The 16198-nt window shown below is 37.1% G+C and overlaps 1 protein-coding gene across 4 annotated transcripts in view; it reads right to left on the reverse strand.

Annotated features, from left to right (window-relative positions):
* The window catches only part of FARS2 (phenylalanyl-tRNA synthetase 2, mitochondrial), a 255244-nt gene that overhangs the window by 212572 nt on the left and 26474 nt on the right, over nt 1-16198 (reverse strand). The window lies entirely within an intron of this gene.

The following is a 16198-nucleotide window of genomic DNA, read 5'->3' on the forward strand; positions in this document are numbered from 1 at the left end:
ACTGAATCCTGTTCAGCCTAAATAATTTGGGGTTTTTTTTAAAACAGCAATGATTATTTTCTATCATCCCACTACAAATGCAGCATGCTCAATTGCTGCCTTTGACATTTATTTTGACAACTGAACTTTGCTGGGAAATATTTCCATAAAGTATATATGGAATTAAGCCAAGAATGAAAAGTCTCAGGGTGAAATTTTTGGAATTCTTAGAGCTGAAGTCACTGTCCTGGACCTTTATGGCATTTAATTTTCTGCCACTCTAATACATGTATTGGCATCTGGGCTGAAAACTCTCCTTCTCCAATTCCTTTTTCCATCATCTGCTGGAAGGCAGAATAGAATAATTAGACTGACTCAAGCAGTTGCTGATTGCTTTCACCATGTGGTTCATCCTTTGACCCCACAGAGAGAAAGCTTGCTAAATAAAGATCAATAGACTGGATAGGACTGACTAAATTTATTTCAACAAAGCTGAATAGCAATGCATTGAAAAAAAACGAGCTTTTTTTAAGGTGAGTTATTTGAATGAAATATTTAGTGAGTTTACAGCAAAGTTTACAAAAGAAATCTGAAAAAATAGAATTTAAGTAGAATGAAAACTGAAGTCTGTCTATTCTCATTTACTTTTTACTATTGAGTTACCAAGAAACAGCTCAAAGGAAAAGAAAGCAATCAAGAGATGATATTAAGACTTCAGTATCAGTTAAAAAGAAGATATCCAGTGAAGGGAGCTTAAATGATAGAGTATTGTAAAACTGCACAGAGAATACAACATTATCATCAGCACTCTGGTTTATAATTAAAGATCAAATATTATATATACAAGCAGATACAAAGAAAAAGGAACAACCTTCACGTTGCTTCCAGGCTGATGTTACTTAATCAAGACAAAAGCAAGGAAAAGGTGTTTTCCTGAATTATTTTCAGTCACGCTAGTGTGGGCCTGCAGTGAGCCTTCAGTCTTCTTTAGCACTACATTAATTTAAAATAATGTAACTATAAAGCACTTAAGACCTTTTTGGTAGAAGAAGAAAGTTTATCCCTTTTCTTAATGTCAGCTTCTTCCCACAGCAAATTAGCAAACTATGGAAAGTGCTCTACTCTTACTTCCCTTTAATACTTTCAAATGACTCCTCTGCTCTAATGTGTATTTTAACACTATTAGTAATGGACAAGGTAAAATGCTTCATCATTTTACAAGAGAAACAGGAGAGTTAAGTTTCAGTGGTCTCTTAACTTGTACTTTTTGTTGTACTTTTGCTAAACTTGTTGTAAATTGAGAAATAAATAATAGAAAAACATCTCCAAGTATATATTCTTAAGTCTATATACACCACTGTTCAAAAAGGTAGCAACCAACTCATCCCCACGTAAAACATATAAAGATAACTATAAAATCATGTACACTGTGATATTTGAATCTTGCACTCAAAATATTTCACACAGCAAGAATTTGCAGTTTAGCAACTGAACTCAAGTCTATTCAGAATTTTAGAACATGACACTCTGGCATACCAGGTATGGACATTAATATTTAATTTTGGTATGACTGTCCTATTTTCTAGTGTTCAAATAACTGCCATGTTAATCTCCATCCTAATGGTACTCCTTCAGTCTTTATTCAGTCTAAGTTCCACTAGTATCAAATTTAATGCTGTCAGTACATCTTACATCATGTTAACTTCTACCATCTCAAAATCACAGGCTTGTTACTAGCACCCTATAAGCAATTGCTGTAATTATCAGCAGATTTGTATTTACTTTGATGAGCATTTGTTTCAATTTCACAGACAAACAAGCCATCATCAATAAAATGCTGACAACAAGGACATTGCATTTAGCTATAGACACACTATTATATTTAGACATCTGTCTCCACAACAAATTACATTTAATTCTATATATTTCTCAGTATGTTAGGTAATGTTTTCACAAAGTATAATTTAGCTCATGACTTATTTTCTTCTGTAAATACAATTAAATTATAACAATAGATTCCATAACGATACAGAGGACATACCAGTGAAGAACGTGAAAGAAAGTGTTACCAAAGAAAACACAGGTGACTCCTTCACACATCCATTCTTATAAGCAAATATGGTCTACTTGACATTACTAAGGAATAGAAGCAAAATACGCCTACTGCAGGGCCCCAGAATTAATTCTTAATAGCTTACTATCAAAAATGACAATGTGTACCAAGTGCATTTTTGCAAAGACCTGAACTTTGTCTAATTCTGGGCAATATTTTCCTTCACAACTTACATAACTGAACAGAGAACATGCTTAAATCTGTAGATCATCAAGATCTGACGCTGCAGGTATGCTGGATAACAGAACTGGAATCTAAAATGATTCTGTCAAACTAGACAAGTAGTCAGAAAAATACAAAATTAAATTCAGTAATTTTGTACTTCAGCAGAGATCATCAACTGCATATCTACAGCACAACAAACATGTGGCTAGATGGCAGGTTCTCCAGAAGAAAATCAGGAATTATTAGACCACAAACTAAATAAAAGTTTAAAACGTCATTTTAAGAAATCATCACACTGAGATGTACAACAGAAGTATATGTTGCATGAAACATAAAGCACACTTATTCTGTTTAGCACACTTAAGAAATACAGAGTCAAATTTTTGGTGTGACATTTTGAAAAAACGTAAAAAAATTGCAAGGAGTCAGAAGACAGTAATAGAAATTATCACCAGTGTAAAAAAGATGATTTAAGTAGAAAGATTGATTATATTGATGCTATTTAGACTAAAGAGGAAAAAAATGAGAGGTATTTTCACCTTTATCAAATATGAAGAAAAGTTGCATAAGCTATGGAATAATCTGTTCTCCACTGTATCCTGGCTAGGACAAAGTTAGAAAAAAATTTATCAGTTACCAGAAAAGCATTTCCACAAATAGAGTGAAATACTTGCAGAGAGTGCATGTGCAGGCCTCATCATCGTTTTATTCTTTCAGGCTGGCTTTTAAACAGCCATGTTAAAAATCACTGGTCTAATTCATCCTGCTTTGGGGGTGAAAGAACAGATGAGCCAACATCTCAAGGTCTTTCCAGGCCTATTTTATAACTTCTAATCATCATATTTTTTATGAAACATATAATGGTAGTTTATTAGAGACTAATCACTTAGAGGTCTAGCCAAGTCTTTCTTTCAATAGAAATTTTAATGATGCCTATGGCTATATGTCAATTATATTACCAAAAGCTTAGCAGGTGATATATTTGCTTATAGTCACTGTCATATTTCATCTATCTCAGCATTTATTTAGTAAGTTCTTTAACATTCTAGAGCATGACAGGTGCTATATAAAACTCTGCATTATTTTCCATATTCTATTCCACTCACTGGCATTCCTATTCTCAGATTAATTGGCAAGTATACAAATACTCACAGCAATCAGTTTAAGTGCCCAGGGCCAGTCACAGTTGCCTGTTGTACTATCTGCACATCACAGAGCACAGCACAACGATGCTCCCGACCTATTACAACAAAATTGCTTAACAAGTCTTGGTATAGAAAGAAACACAGCTGCAGGCAAACTGCATTTGAAGAACACTGCCTCCTAATAGCATACTGCAACAATATTATTTTATTTATTTAAAATGTATTTTGATTACTTTTCAGCTGGTCCCTTGATCTTGTTCTGTGCCACAGGATAGGCAGATAAATCCTTTGGGATAAGGCTACTCCATTCATAATCTCATCCCACTCATGCTTAAGATTTCTAGGTGGTCTAGTTACAAACTCTCATTGAAATTAATGGAAAGCCATCAGGAACATCAGTGGGAATTATATCTGGCTGATAAAATATTGTGACTCCCCTCTTCAAATTGCAGTTAGACATTTTGCTGGGGTTTTTTTTAAAGTATTTTGTCATACAGAAGTCATCACTTCTGCTGTTTTATCTATAATGTCTCTTTTTTTTGAGAATCAGGGGACTGAAATTGAATACTATATTCAAGACTCCAAATTTCTACTGGTATCACTGAAACATACAATGACATTCTCACTGTGGGTTCTTAGAACATCTAAACATACTTTTGTTCTTTATTGACACTCCATCTTGGCTCAATTCTTGACTAACTATAGTTAATCTCTTCACTTAGACTCATCACTTGCTTGGAGTGGTTAGGACACCTTCTGACTAGGACACTAGACCTGAACATTAAGTGAAATACGCACCTGTAAGACATCTGTGTCTTTATTGTTTAGAACGGAAAAATATTTTATGTTGAAGTCCTTTAAAGTAACAGGTATTTAAATCTGTGCGTCACTTCATCATCCTTAAGCAAGTTCGAACAGAAGCACACGAAACATATTTGGAGTTTCACTTTATTCACACAGCTTTCTCTTTCATCCATCACAGTACAATATGAACAACAGTGGTTCCTAACCAGCTCCTTCTGACATGCACATGAAGGTATGCTGCACTATTAATACTATCCTATTTCACAGAAAAAGAGAAAAGTAACGCAGGTGAACACTGGCAAAAAGAAAGAACATAGTAGCTGTCTTTTTCTGTCATGTTACATTTTGTAAAAATATACTTTGGTCATATTAATTTTCCCACAACCTGAATAATCTGAATAACAGGTATCTCTTGTTGCGAAACACTGATGACCATGGCAAAGTCATGCAAGATGATGTCAGATACATGGTACCTGCTGATGTGTTTGTTGCTATTATTATGTTATATGCTATTATTATTACAGGTACAACTACTAGTTTAGTAGCTCAGCAAGTACAAGACAAAAGGAAGAATAAGATGTCATACATTTGCCTTCACGAAAAAGGCTGCTTTCAAGTAGATCTGCATTGTCACAAAAAAAAGGCTGAAGGGTAGCAACATTTACAGGCTGCCTGAATGAGTCTAAAGTAGGCTATCAGTAAATAGCTATTGACAAAGGGCATCTTAGAGGATTATACTACTCAGCAATTATAGAGCAAACATAACAGTAAGAAAACAAAACTTAGCTGTGAAAAGCAACAGACTGATCCTCTTACAAAGCAGTTTGAAGTTACTGTTTTTTTTCAAGAAACAAACCAAATGCAGAAGAAATTTTAAGATATCCATCACGCAGTATCACTTATATGATACATTCAGTGAGAAAAAGAGAGCTCCAAAGGCAGATCTGATGATGAAAAAAATAAATGTTAGCACACATACGCTTCCTTGAACGAAGCCAGGTCAGTGGGAAACAAAAAAATAATCAACACACCACCAAAGCATTTGTTTATTATGCTTTCCAGCACACTTTCTTCCCCTCTGACCTCGTGGACTTCCCATTGATCTTTCCTTCAGAAATACAAGACAACAGACATCCATAGCAAACACTTTCAGAATAGAAAATAATCTCTTTCTCTGCTCCCCTCTATCCATCCTATTAAGTAGAAAATTCTCTATCAGAAATACCAAAGTTCTAAAAATATAAAAGTTGCCACTTGACAAACAGATTCCTTCTTGACTGCTAAAGTAGGTTCCCCAGGTCATATTCTTGTTTCTTATAATATCCTATCTTTCTTAGCAGTAGGACATGCATCTTCATCAGACAGATTTCAGATACGCTTTGGTAAGAAGTGCAATAAAACAAACAAACAAAAAATATATTTTCCTCTCCAAAAAGCTTTCATTTGAAGTCATTGTTCTCAATTGTCAACTATAAGTCTACTTAAGCAAGAATGAATGTAGTTCCACTTCTAACAAGCGTAAGACTCAAGCACATGCCTCTTACAGAGACATTTTTTGAGCAGTCCAGAATATGAACCATGGATTTAATCCCTATTGGTATAGAGTCTTTATTTGGGGAAAAAAACAGGAAGCACTAGAAAATAGTAATAGCCAACTCAAGGATATTAGAAGTCAGGTGTCATCCAGTCCCACAAGACAGTACACTAGAAGAGACTGGATACAACTCTCTTGTAAAGAAAGGAAAGGACATTTTGCACAGCATCCTACCTGCAGCCTTAGCACAATGGGGGATATATTGCTTCCCAAGACTTGTCAGTGAGGTGAAACACTGCTGCTGCTCTCCTAACACAGGAAGTAAAAATCATTTCTGCACTTCTTCCCACTCTTACTGATCAATAGCACAAATAGTAGCTTTGAAGTCCTGAGGTGAAGTCCCACCAGGTTTAAACTCCGCTTCCATCTCTGTACAAAGCGGTTCCTACCAGCTAGGCTCTGAAAACTTCTAGCCAGCCAAAATGAAACACAGATTGACCAGGAGTTAGGTGGTATTTACATTGAAGGAATGTTACCCAGGCTATGCTTAACCCTGCTCTGAGTAACTCCTATACTAGGTCTTTTTTTGTTTGTTTATTTTTTAAACCTTTTACTGCTCAACAGGCTTAAATTGCACCAAATAAGTAATATAAGAAGCATATTTTAAAATTGAGTGAGAGAGTAAACACAAGAACTGACAGTGCCCTTGATAGTTTTCAACCATTTTCCACCGAAATGCAGATCTGAATCAAATGTGTGGATTTGCTATTTGGTTAACTTCAGATGAGATCATTCATAAGCAAGCAATACAAGTAAAATTTGTTTTTGCCTTTTAACTGTTTCATGAAGGTTTTCTAAAGAACATTTTTCTCTGTTTCTATATAGAATCACAGACTCAGTAAGGTTGGAAGGGACCTCTGGAGATCATCTAAGTCCAACCTCCCTGCGCTTTGTATCGCTTGAGTTCTCAAAAAATCCTACTTGTACATCTTTCCAGAACATCTTTGTTCTACCGAGTATGTAGGCTAAAGTTATCTTTGACTCCTGGAAGCCAAGTAACCACTGTATTTCAAATTCCTCTAAGGTGTTTAAATTACCTCAAATAAATTCGATACCTCACAGGTAGAAGTAAATTAATCATATTATACAAATATCTGTCAGAAGAACAAGAGGACTCCTGTCAGGAGCTGAACACTCCTGAACTACTCATTCAATAAAAATGACCATTTCCTTTTTCAAGCATTTGTTGAGAACTGCTAGACCTGAGTTTAGAACAGTATTTTACTATCTGAATGGCATCTGTTTGTTTAACTATATCAATTCTTCCTGCATGACAAATTTGGCTATAGCATTATCATCAGTACTGAATGTGCATGTACAAGACTTGAAGATTTAAAACCTATCTAATAATGGCTTAATAAAAGTATTCAGCAAAGCCAAAATTGTAGAGGAATTGTAGAGAAAGCAAAATGAGCATAGTTCCTACGTAACGTGGCAAGCCGCCTGTCAACAAACTTTTAAGAATCACTTCCTGACGTGAGTCCTCATTCCCTTTGGGATTTTCATCATTCAAATGCATGCAAACATGAATGCCAACAGGTGTGTGCCTAAACATACATACACAAAAACACACACACAAACTTGTGCGTGGTCATTCAGAAGCAATCTGAAAAGGAAGAAAATTTTTCCATTTTTGTGAACGACACTTTTTTTGCTGGCAAACAAAAGTAACTCTGACAAAAATCTCCACTTCAAAAATTGTAAACTGTATAGGTTTGGATAGAGGAGGTGTCTTCATACAGAAATGGAAGCTTAGTAACTGCATAACCCTTTCTCCTATGGATTTTCAAACCATGACAAGCTACTTCAAAACAGAAGGCAAATACTGCCAGAATAACATAAAACCTCTACCTGAACACATATAACAGCCCTGCACAGAACCAGAAGATACTGCTTCTGCCACCATTGCAAAAAAGGCTGAAGAACTCTGCAATTTAAGGTATCCTTAATGAACCAGACTCCCTAAATATAATCATGCAACATATACAATGTTTTAGCAAATAGCATTATACTGTTATTAAACTGATCATAAGGCTTCAGAGCTCCCACAGCAAAACCTAAATGCCAAGCCAGTATACATCTCCTCAAAGAGCTTAATTTTACTTCATCATTAATTTCACAAAAATATAGAAATCTAATTTTGTCACAATTAGCAACGTAAATGCACTTGCTGCTAACTCTTAAAAAACAATTTAGTATGTGAGCTGACAGCACTTACTTTAACTATTATATATTATATTAACCTTTCAGACACAATCGTGGGGCAAATTTATAGAGTCACATATTTATACTATATTCCATTATTCTTTATTTGCTGCTATACATTCTAGGCATAATTCATCATCAGTGTAAGACAGTAAAACAGCACTGAAGGCAGCCATGTTGCACAAGTCCTAGCATTCATTTGCTTCAGTCATTACTGATTCCTTTTGACAGCCAGATCATTTTGGTTTTGACTGCATGCAATGCCTCACCAGAAACAGATCTACTGTGTTGGTCTGAATTTAAGGTGATGTGAAGTCTGAGGCTGTCTATATTTTCTCCAGATATCAATGGAAGAGATGATCCTGCAGCCTTTTTCCTGACAAATGTCCGGCCAGACTGAGACAAGTCCCTTTGGACCTGAAAGGATAGACCTGCTAGCCCAGGCATCCCATATGTAAATAGTAAAATGTGCCTTCCTACTTGAGCACTGCTAAGAAGCCAGCAAGACCTGCCCTGCTGTCTTTGTTTCAGGAAGTCTCATCCACAACAGAGTTACTTGAAGAGACCCAGGTACGTCCTCTGGCAACAGTGTTTGAGACTGGCCAGGTACCAGCTGCATCCATTGCTAACAGGGCAGCTAAGCGACACCGGCATGGACTCCTCAGTCCAGTGCCCTACTGGAAGTAATGCACAGCGAGCTACTTACTGCAGGGTAAGAGCAGCTGTAAGCGCACATGGAGTGAGTGTATGTGCATTCATGTGCGTTTATGAGTATGTCTAGGGAAAGAGCAGGAGCTAGGGGAGGGCCTAGGGCTCCCGCAGCCTTACATGGAGTATGTATCTCAGTGATGTCTGAATACAAGGAAAGAATAACTCCTTCCCATCTTAAATTTTCTGCATTCAATTCTTAAGTCGTATAAAGAACAAAGTTTGAGCACATTAACTTTCTGTATGGTAAAACAAGCACCTGCTAATACCTGGGAATACGTAATTACTGTTATAAACTGCAGATCAGAGGTACTCTCCAAAAAACATGGAAGATAATATAAACACATTTTTCACCACTTTAGAAATCATATACATATGCAGTTATTTCATGTATAACTTTTTCAGAAAAAATGCATAAAGGGTTTGTCAAACCAAAAACACCTGCATGTTTTCCTCTCAAGATGATGATGACTAGGACTAGATGAGATCTATTAATTCTTAAAACTGGAAGACCATGATATCCAGAAACAATCTCTTTCATTCAGTACATATAATGCCTTTGTTCAACATTATCTATTAGTTTTAAATGGAGAATATGCTTGGGCAGGGAGGCAAAGCATAACACCAGCTGTCTGTATTTTTAACTGAATTCAAATTTCCATCTACATTGCAACATGTCCAGAATCAAAACTAATTATAAATCGGTAAATAGTAAATGTGTAAATCACTCTCTTATAAAATGAGAATGTGTAAATATTAAGAAACTAAATTTATGTTTGGTTGTATAGTTGCTTAAATGTTTTCTGTTAAGCAAAACAGAAAAATTAATGCTAATTTTAACATAAAAAGACTGCATCTATTTACCACTCATCTTATTTCAATCCTTGCTGGCCAGTGAGAATAAAATATTTTCAAAGAAAATAACGTAAAATGTACTAATGCTTGCTTATTTATTTAAATAACCCATTTTTAATTACGATTTAATCTATACAACCTGGCTGAAGTCCTGGTCTGCTCCCACCTACTCGCAAGCTTCTCCTTTAATGACCAGAATGAATGTGCCTAAATTTCATGATGATGGGTAGGGAGCTGCTAGCTCACATAAATGATTTTTCATGAGCATCAAACAAGGAAGGCAGTTATGATTGCCTTCCCTAACAATCTCCTCATGGTGCTCTAAGAAAAACTAATTATTCTGTAAAGATTGTAGTCTAGAATAGAATTCCTGCTCTCAATTAACCTGGACTAGGTCCAGCTAATGAAGTGAAAGGGAGAAAAAAAAACAAGATGTGTTATACTACTTTTAGCATACAACCTTATTTATACTCAGTACCCCATCTTAACCTACTCCCAAACTGTAAGGTGAAGATTCGATCAATATATGGTAAAGTTAAATTCACTGAATTGCATTATTGTATTTACAGTGTTTACTTTAGGAAAACAATAAATAAGTTGCATCAAGAAAAGGCAACTGTAATCTAAAGGTCTTCTCCAGGTAAGTTTAGCTGAAGACAGAGGTGGCAGGAAATCTCTGATTTTCATTTCCAGAAGCCATATTAATGACAGCATCAGTAAGACTCCTCCAGTAGGGGCGCTGGTGTGAAATTTTTTCTGCTTCCTCTAAAAAAAAGCAGTGCAAGCTCCAAGTCAGTATAACACATAACATCATCAGTCACTGAAATTCTGAGATACACACCAGATAGCTGCACAAGCAGTGAAGATACCAAGCAAATAACTGGCAAAATATCCAAAGCAAAGAAGAGCTCATTAGTAAGAAGAACATTTAAACAAACTGGTCAAACAAGTCCATGGGATCTGACAGGATGCACCTACAAGTACTTAGCAGACTGGACAATGTCACTGCAAAGTCACTCTTGATTATCTTTGAAAGGCCATGGTGATTCAGAGCAGTTCCCAACAGCTGGAAGAATGCAAATGTCATTTCCATCTTCAGGAAGGGCAAGGAGGGGAATCTGGAGAACTGAGGCCCATCAGCTTCACCTCAGTCCATGGGAGGTTGATGGAGCAAATAATCCTAGAAAACATCTCCAAACATATGAAAGACAAGAAGGTGACTGGGAGCAGTCAGCATGAATTTATGATGTTATGGCATCATTATAAACAATGCCTGGCCAGCATGATAGCCTTGTACAATGAGATGACTGGCTTGGTGGGGGAAGGGAGAGCAATGCATGTTGTTTATCTTAAGTAAGGCTTTATGACACTTTTGACAATGTCTGCTCATAAACAAGCTGATGAAGCATGGCGTAGATAAGTGCAGAGTGAAGTGGGCAGAAAACTGGCTTAACTGCTGGGCTCTAAGGGTTATGATCAATGGCACAAAGCCCAGCTGGATGCCAGTCACTAGTGGTGTATCCCGGGGTTGATATTGGGGCCGGTACTGTTCATTAATGACATAGGCAATAGGACAAAGAATGCTCAGCAAGTTTGCAGATGATACAAACTGGGAGGAGTGGCTGATTCACCAGTTGTGCTGCCTTTCAGAGGGACCTTGACACATGGGAAAAATGGGCAGGGAGGAATCTCACAAAGTTCAACAAAGTGAAATGCAAAGTCCTTTCCCTGGGGAGGAATAACCCCCTGCACCAGGACAGGCTGGAACCAACTAGCTATAGGCAAAGAATGCAGAGAGCATCCTGGGCTGCATTAGGCACAGCACTGCTAGCAGATAAGAGGAAGGTGATCCTTCCCCTCTACTCAGCCATGGTGAAGTCAGATCTGGAGTATTGTGTCCAGTCCTGACCACCCAGGACAAGAGACACACAGATATACTAGAGCAAGTCCAGTGAAGAGTCCCCAAGATGATTAAGGTACTGGAGCACCTTTCATATGAGGACGGGCTGAAAAAGCTGAGATTGTTCAGCCTACAGAAGAGAAGGCCCTTGGGGGGATCTTTTGAATATGTATAAATACCTGATAGAAGCATGCAAAAGATGGAGCTACACTCTTCTCAGTGGTATCTAGTGAATAGATAAGAGGTAATGGGCACAAACTGAAATACTGGAAGCTCCACTAAAACTTAAGAAAAACTTTTTTTACAGTAAGGGTAGTCAAACGCTGGAATAGGTTGCCTATAAAGGTTGTGGAGTATCCAGCCTTGGAGATATTCAAAACCTGACTAGACATAGCCTTGGGCAACTTGCTCTAGCTGTTCCTACTTTGAGCAAGGCGGGGTGCAAACCGATTTCCAGAGGTCGCTTCCAACCTCAATAATTTTGTACATATACCTATAGCCACTAAACAAAGATAAGATTTGATAGAGTAGAGAGATTGAATAATCCCTTCTTGCAGTCCTTTACTGAGGATGGTGTGTAAAAGTTAGAAACAGACAAATACAAAATGCATTGTTGAAAGTCATCTGGAAACTGCAGTCAGCCATACTTTAAATCCTGTAGGACTTCTCAGCCAGCTGGTGGCAAGAGATAGAATGGTCCAAAGACGGTCTGAGTTTGCTTTTGCTACCTGCTGTCAGGGCTTGGTGGGGACTGGAAGCATTAAATTCTGATGTCCTTTTTCTAAAGGAAATATTTACATGAAGTAACAATTTTAAGCATCCAGTTGCTCAGTGCTGTGGCCAAACAGACCCCAATATCACACACTTTATCTGGTAGCATGCCATTCCATAAGCACAGTATGCTACTTTCCACAAGAGATTCCACAAGATATGCTCAATGGGAGCATATGCAGTGTTAAAGCTCTTTACTGTCCTATGAAAATGCAGGCATACTGATGCAGTAATCAAGTTTCAACCTCTTCTGACTGCACTATAACTTCTAGAGGAAATAATGACATAGGTAATGGAAGGCTGTGCAACAGTAACATATTTAATGTAGTCCACAGGATGCAAAGAAACAGTATGTCCCCATAAAACAGTAAAGATTAAAGAGAATGCCATATATTGTGTAACAGACCATTTTCTTCATGATTGTATTCAGTTCCCTCATTCAACTGTTTAAATGTACGCTGGCTCACACAATACCAACAATGATGCCAACGTTTTATCAAAAAAACATGAAAAAAAAAGCCAACCCTAATTTACAAGGTTACGAGAAACTCAGCATGTTCGTGTCACCACCACAAGGGTGTTAGCAGACAATGCAGCGAAGTGTGAATAGGACAGGATGAAGGCAGCATGATTTGAAATGGAGAGTCTTCATTTACTTCTCAGAATTCCTGTAGCATGTAAAGTCTCTTTGTTTTGCTTCTTTTTAACTTACTCTGTCTGTTATGTATTTTTATACATCCTTTCAATGTCCTATTTAACTCCGTATTTGTTTTCTCACATTTTCTTTTCCCAGAGCATTTTGCCAATATTCTAAAAACAGTAGTTTTACATATTTCTCTTTTTATTTTTCTTTTCAATCTTTCAATCTGATTAAGGTATGCTGCTCTATTTTCTTTCCTTTCAACGCAACAAGCACACACACAGCAACAGCCTGAGCATACTGTTCTCCTTCTTAGCCTCCTCCTACTCTTTGTAAAAATCTCATGATCTGAAAGGCCACAACCTTTCACATTTCTTTATTTACAGTAAATGTCCTTTCCCCTCCTCTCTAATCTTCCAGCAGTCACTAGTTCCCCCTCTGTAAGTTGCTGTGTGATCTGAAAGCCAGCAGAGCATTTGTACCTTTCGTTAGTTCCATAATGGTTTGAATTAATCATCTCCTTAAGTGCTTCAGCAGATCAGAGCAGAATACTGAACATCCTGAAGAACTATAGTTTTCCATCTCTCAACTAAATAAAGATTTCTTTTTTTTCACTTGAGGTACTCCCTGGAGAATCTTCTCTCTCTCAGCTATATTGGAAGCCACAGGAGAGTAGACTGATCTCCTAGATGCCTTAAGTGATCTGAATTGCATAATATATTAACCCAACTTTAAAAAAAAATAGAAACTGAAATACCAGAAAATACAACGGAAAACGTTGTTCGTGCCCTGTGAGGCCAATACCATCCAAAGTTTTAATTCTTCTCTTTTTTGGCCTCAGATTAACTTGTAATGGAGATAACATACATCTCCCACCAGAATAAATATTTCTTTGCTACATCTATTTTCTGCTGGCATAATGCTTATCTCTACTTACTGCAATAGCCTGCATGCAGCTCCTGTTTAATTATTGCTCATTTCTTTATTTAGGACTCTATCAAAAGTCCACAAGTAATCAGTAATTTCATTTCAGAGGCATTAAAAAAAAAAAAAGAAAGAAAGAAAGAAGAAAAAGAGTAACCCTTCTTGTTTAAACACTACTCATACCTAATGAGCACGTTACCATTCCTTCCCAAGGCAGGAACAATAGCTATAATGCTTTAATGCCTTTATATATACACACACCGTAAGCTTTAATAGAAGTGCCTCCCATTACAGTTTATAGGTTTAAGTAGCTGTGTATGTGTCCCCTAAATTCACAATAACTACTTCAGAAAGTCTGTAAAGTTCTAGAATGTCATTCTAGAATGACAAAAGGTGCTAGTACACTTGTATAAAATGGCCTTAAAAAAAAAAAAGTTACTTTTTGTTGTTGTTGATTGCTTTGTTTATCTGTTTTGGGGGGGAAAACTTGTTTCTTTTTGATATTTGGAAAAAGAAAAAAGGGAAGGAAATTGTATTTTCTTGAAGGCTGAAGGTATTTTTTTCTTGATCCTGTTTAAAAAAAAAAAGAAACAAACAAACAAACAGATATAAGTCAAGAATCTAAAGATAAGTTTGTCTTTCTGTTTTTGAGACTATGAGACTATCAGTGGTGCACAGATAGGAAAACTGATTGGCAATAAATGCACTTCTCCCAAATTCAGAAAACAAAATTAAAAAAATAAAGGTTTCTGTCAATGCCTGTACTTTCATTGTCACATTTTCACTGAGCATCTCATATCACCTGGCGTTCTACTTAAAAATTGCAGCTGACAACAGAACTTCAGCTTTTATTTTATTTTCATTTTATAAGCATATACTCCTTATAGAAAGAGCTTCGAAATGTGAATTTGCAATGGTCCAAAAACAGAAAGTAAGCAAAAAGTCCCCAAGTATATTATTTTAAAAACCTTGTTATTTCCAAACATTTTAAGTTTGTAAAACAGAGATACTATCATGAAACAGGGCACTGAAGGTTAAAGAGCTGCCTTAAGCTAAGGCAGATGGCAACTGCAATCACCAACATTAAGACTTTGTTTCACATACAAAACAAAATTATGTTTTGAAGCTATCAATGAATAATTTAATTATGTTTATCACATATGAAATTCAAGAACAAGTTCTGACAGTGGGAAGTATGATTAAGTCTAATTGACATTTCTTGCAAATGAAGCATGTATGGTTTGTAAGTTTGGCTTGAATATATGGGAGCACTCTGATCACTTTCAACATCAACAGTTGGTAGACAAGTTAACCATGAGCCAGCAACATGCCCTTGCAGACAAGGAGGCTAACGGTATCCTGGGGCGCATTAGGAAGACTGTTGCCAGCAGGTCGAGGGAGGTGATCCCGCCCCTCTACTCAGCCCTGGGGAGGCCTCATCTTGAGTGCTGCGTCCACTTCTGGGTTCATCAGGAGAGACTCCATCAGGAGATGGAGCTACTGGAAAGAGTCCAGTGTAGGGCTACGAAGATGATCAGAGGGCTGCGGCATCTCCCTTATGGGAAAAGGCTGTGAGAGCTGAGCCTGTTTAGCCTGAAGAAGATCTTATCAAAGTCTACAAATATCTTAAGGGAGGATGTCAAGAAGATAGGCCGGACTCTTTTCAGTGGTGCCCAGCAACAGGACAAGAGGTAACGAGCACAAACTGAAAGCCAGAAAGTTCCATCTGAATATAAGCATAAACTTCTTTACTGTGAGGGTGACAAAGCACAGGAACAGGTTGTCCAGAGAGCCTGTGGAGTCTCCTTCTCTGGAGATACTCAAAGCCCACCTGGATGTGATCCTGTCCTATGTGCTCTACGGGCCCTTGCTTGAGCAGCGGAGTTGGACTCGATCTCCAGAGGTCCTTCCAACCTCAACCATTCTGTGATCTATGAGGAAGGAGGAAAATGCAAGAAAAGCCCAAGCCACAGATACTATGTAAAGGGATACATCTGGAAATGAAAAACATTAGTTTGGTAAAGTTGGGGTAGGGAAAAGGATCAAGATGGAATGGTTTCCTAGTTTACTAACAGTTACAGTAATTGATTTCAGACTGTAGCTAGATGCTACCCAGGAGGTGATAACATATTTGCTGCAGCAGATAGTCATTCATGTCAGTGCTGTTTATATACTTATATACATATACAAGTTTTATACATGTATATGTAACTGATAACCAGCCATTATTATCTTACATTCTTCTCTACTTGATTGAGGAATTTGTCCAATTACTGTCCAAACTTTTTTAACTTTTTTTTTTTTTTTTTTTTTTTTTTTTTTTGAAACTCTTTGAAATTACCTGAGAGTTTCCTTTAACTGTTTCCATTAACTGAAGTCTTCACACTGGGACTGG

Source organism: Rhea pennata, chromosome 2 (genome assembly GCF_028389875.1).
Source record: "Rhea pennata isolate bPtePen1 chromosome 2, bPtePen1.pri, whole genome shotgun sequence".
NCBI classification, from domain to species: Eukaryota; Metazoa; Chordata; class Aves; order Rheiformes; family Rheidae; genus Rhea; species Rhea pennata.